General features: G+C 38.7%; 1 pseudogene; it reads right to left on the bottom strand.

Annotated features, from left to right (window-relative positions):
- Nucleotides 1-2,249: 2,249 nt before the first annotated feature.
- LOC121495141 lies at nucleotides 2,250-3,826 on the bottom strand (annotated as a pseudogene).
- Nucleotides 3,827-4,460: the final 634 nt, after the last annotated feature.

Genomic DNA, 4,460 nt, shown 5'->3' with positions numbered 1-4,460 from the left:
CACAAAAATAGACATAAGTGATGAACCTAGATATTAATAAATATTTGAAGGATGAAACTAAAAGGTAATGAATACCAAAGACAATTAATATAAAAGCAAACAGATACTATGTAACAAAAAGAAGAGAATTTAAGATTATAGTATCTTCAGCAAGATCAAGATCATATTGTCTATCTAAAAAAAAAAGAGCAGACTATTGTGAAATTAAAGAAGTTGTAGAACCAGAAATAGTTTTTGAAATTAGAGGGGAGCCTGAGTGTCTCGGTTGGTTAAGCATCTGCCCTCAGCTCAGGTCGTGATCTCAGGGTCCTGGCATCAAGACCCACTTTGGGTTCTGTGCTCAGCAAGGAGTCTGCTTCTTCCTCTCTCTTCCTACTCCCCACGTGTGCTCTCTCTCTTTCTCTCTCTCTCTCCCAAATAAATAAATAAAATCTTTAAAAAATGAAACTAGAAATACTTTTTGAGGTGAGTTCTTCCAGCTATGATGATATAGTTTGTGGCATATGAGTTCTCCCAATGGAAACAACTAGAAAAGTGCTATAAAATATAGAAATGAATCTTTCAGAAAGCACAGAAATGCTGCTAAAGCAGGAAAGATATGAGGGACCAGACCCTGGAGAAAATGGAAGCTCATTGAGTTGAGCTCAACTCTCTGCACACTGCTTTTCCTTTGGGAGCATTTACCTACTTTTGGTGCATGGTTGACAAAGAAGAAAACAGACAGCTTCTAAGAGGCAATTAAAATGTTGTCAAGTATTCTAGGGCTTGGAGACAAAAATTAGAATTCAGAGATATGAAGGTAACCAATATCTTCTTATAGAACAAAGAAGTTAGCTCAACATTTGACACACATTTTCATATTGAGGCATTTACTGATTTTTTAAGCTCCACAAGGCAAAATGTTAAAGAGTCATGCCCAAAGTGGCTAAATATCAAAGTAGACTTTATGGCAGCCCTATGGTACTGCACACAGAAAAATCAAAATTCATTATCTACCAAGTAGAGGAATCCCATTAAATTCTTCACGTTCACATTTAAAACATCTAGAGAGTTACACTCTCATATTAGAAACAAGACTTGCAAACATGGCCATATGTTTTAGTCTTCCCAGTTCTTGACTAGACTCAGGTAATCTATCCATCTGCTACCTGCCAGATAATAGAGTGAATCCTCTCTAAAGGAAGAAAAAAAATCATCCTTAACATTTATAATTTTTACACACACTATCTGACATTAAAAATCACTAGGCATACTGAATGAGTGAATGTAGGTATATGCATATATGCATGCATGCATGAATTAATGAATACAATTGAGGGTAAGAATAAGCACAAATAGAAATACAAGTGATATAGACAATATAGTTATCAAATTTTAATAAAACAACTGTTATTACTTCAAGAAAATAAATGATAAAATAAAGGAATTCACTTAGAACCAGACTCTATATGAAAAGATCCAAGTGGAAACCATAAAAGTGAAAACAAAACAAAATGAAAGAAAGAACTGAATAAATGAATTTACCTGCAAAGAGTAGAAGGAATAATTGAACTGAAATAGAATTCACCAGAAAATCTGTAGACTTGACATGGAAAGCAAAAATAATGGAAGATACATAAAGCAGGTGTGAGACATCTGAGATAGAGTGAACACATTTAACACACATGCCATTTGAGCCTCAGAGGAAGCAGATGAGAAAGAATAATAAAAGTAACAATCGACCAATGGCCTTAATTTTCTAAAACTAATGAAATATATCAACTAACAGATTCATAAGATGCTAGGACCCCAAGCAGAAAAATAGAGAGTAAATAACAAAAGGCATATCACTTAACACTTCTTAAAATTAAAGAAGCATTCATTTTTAAAAAATATTTAATTAATTTATTCATTTGAGAGAGAGAAAACAGGGGAGGGCTAGGGAGAGGGAGAGGTAGAGGGAAAGAATCTCCAGCAGACTTCATGCTGAGCACTGAGCCTGACTAGAGGCTTGATCTCAGTCCCTGAGATCATGACTTGAGCAGAAACCAAGAAGCAGGAGCTGAATGAGCCAAACAGGCACCCCTAAAGAAGCATTCTCTCTCTCTCTCTCTCTCTCTCTCTCTCTTTTTCAGAAGAAGGACTGGGTTTATTTTCTGACAGAATCTTTTAATATAAACAAAGATAAAACACATCTCAACCCTGCAATCTGCCAGCATGTCTTGGTTTTCACAAGACGCACACTAGACCTTAAGACTAAGTAGGAGTCTTTAAGGAGCATTTGGTTGGGAGAAATAGAAAAAGAAGATTTCAGGTAAGCCCGGGCAAGCCGAGAAGCTGAGATACATCCCTGAACACCAGAGCTGTCCTTGTCTCTTCAGGTCCTCATAGGTGTTCTTATTCACAACGTTCCCACTGGAGTCCTCATATCTTCCTCGGTGTCAGGCTGCCATCGCTCTGATGCCTTCTGCAGTTTCAGCTTGGCCCACAAGGAGACAGCATCTTCGATCTGTGTCATGTTAGCAAAGTGGGCAGTGTTTGGGATGCCCAAATACCTCATGCCGTGGGCATCACGCCACTCAGCAAAGTGCTGCTGGAAGGTCTTGGGGCCTCAGTATGTGTAATTTCCACAAATCTCACAATTATACTTGATATTTAGATCATGAAGCTTATACAGCCAGGTTTGCCATCCCAGCCGAGGGGCAGGTTTTTGGGATTGTAAATGATCTCATTCTCCTCATCTTCACTTTCACTCTCACTGATCTGCTCTTCCTCTTCTTCTCATTCCTCCCCTGTCCTCGCCTGCTTGCGTTGTACATTTTCATGCATGAGATGCTGCTGTTCCCCAAGAATTCCTACATATTCATAGATCTGGGCTTCTAGGAACGCAATGTCTCTGTTCCTCTCAGTGTCTCACTTGATGCATTTTGACTTGGGATTTTTGGCAAACAGGGAGGTGTCAAGTGACTCCAGGGACTTTCCTTTGGTGCTGAAGAGCCTCTGGGCTCGCTCTTCTAGGGTCCCACTGCACTTCAAGCCTAGAGCTAAGAGTGCAGATTTCAATCTGTCCAGATCCAGGGAGGCCAACTCCTCCCAAGAAGAATGCAGACAGGTCAAGATGGGCTCCAGCATGGGTCAGAGCACTGCTTATCTCTTTCGGCCATCCAGGAAAAGTACCATTCTCCTACTTCTTCTCAAATTCATTTTGAATCTTCCCAAAAAGTTTGTTCTGATCTTGGAGGGGCTTGACTCGATCTGTGTAATCTTGAAGGTACTCAAGCAGCATCTCCAGGTATCTCTTATATTCAGCATTCTTCCTCTCTTTAGGAATATCAAATAACTGGTCAAAGATGGACAGATAGATAATATAATCCAGCTTCTCTGAGGCCTTCAGATTAATGTATTTGAAGTAACAGTCACGGAGGTCAAGGTAATGATGATATTCCTCTCCATCTGTAAACTCCACCAAGTTTTGCGCCTCTTCACTTGGATTCTCTCGAGCCTTCAGAAGCTCCTCAAATTCCACTGACATTGGCACACAGATCTCATTTGGGAGTTTCCGATGGAATTATTTTATTTGCTGGGGTCTACTATAAAATTCAGCAAATTCATTGGGCCCTGAAATGGCATTGAGTTTCTGCTTTTGTAACCGATCCTTATCATCATACAAATTCCACATGTTCCCACTCACTTCCATATACTTATCTTGCATGGTCCGTGTGTGGTGGTCAGAATTGATCTGGTCCCAGAGCATGGACTTCTTAGTGAGCATCTCTTTGGCAATGACATCCATGAGCCATTCCTTTTCCTTATGATACTGCCACTGCTGCTCCAGAATTGTCTCCATTTTTCCTCCACCACAGCACCCAAGTTCAGGCCACTGACACTGCCAGAAGTGACTCCTCAGAAGCAATCTTTAATACAGACAGAGAAAAAATAACCTGTGACTTTTTAAAAAGCAATACTAAAGCTAAGAACTGACTTTTCAACATAAAAGATGGAAGTCAGAAGATAATAAAATAGCACCTTTATCTGAAAGAAATGACCTGACATTGAAAGAAACCCCAAAATCCATATTCACTAAAATAAGAATGTTTCTAGACAAACAAAAACAATGACAACTTTTCTTCATCAATCTTACTCTACAGGAAAAGCAAAGAAAGGAGGAAAGGAAGGAAGGAAGGAAGGAAGGAAGGAAGGAAGGAAGGAAGGAAGGAAGGAAGGAAGGGAGGAAGAGAAAGAAAGAAAAATTCAGATAAAAGGAGATTATTCTACACAGCAAACTGGAAACAGAGGAGGGAATAAATATGATTGAAAAAATAATACTACATGGGTATATCTAAATGAAAATTGTACAACATGCTAATAAAATCTAGTGAGGTTTAAAATATATGTAGAATTGAATGACGATGACAGAAATGGCAGTGGAGTGATAAATGCAACTATCTTAGAAATGACTACTAATTTATATTATACTATAT

Source organism: Vulpes lagopus, chromosome 7 (genome assembly GCF_018345385.1).
Source record: "Vulpes lagopus strain Blue_001 chromosome 7, ASM1834538v1, whole genome shotgun sequence".
Taxonomy (NCBI): domain Eukaryota; kingdom Metazoa; phylum Chordata; class Mammalia; order Carnivora; family Canidae; genus Vulpes; species Vulpes lagopus.
The sequence above is the reverse complement of the archived record's forward strand: the minus strand, read 5'-3'. Positions and strand labels throughout refer to the sequence as shown.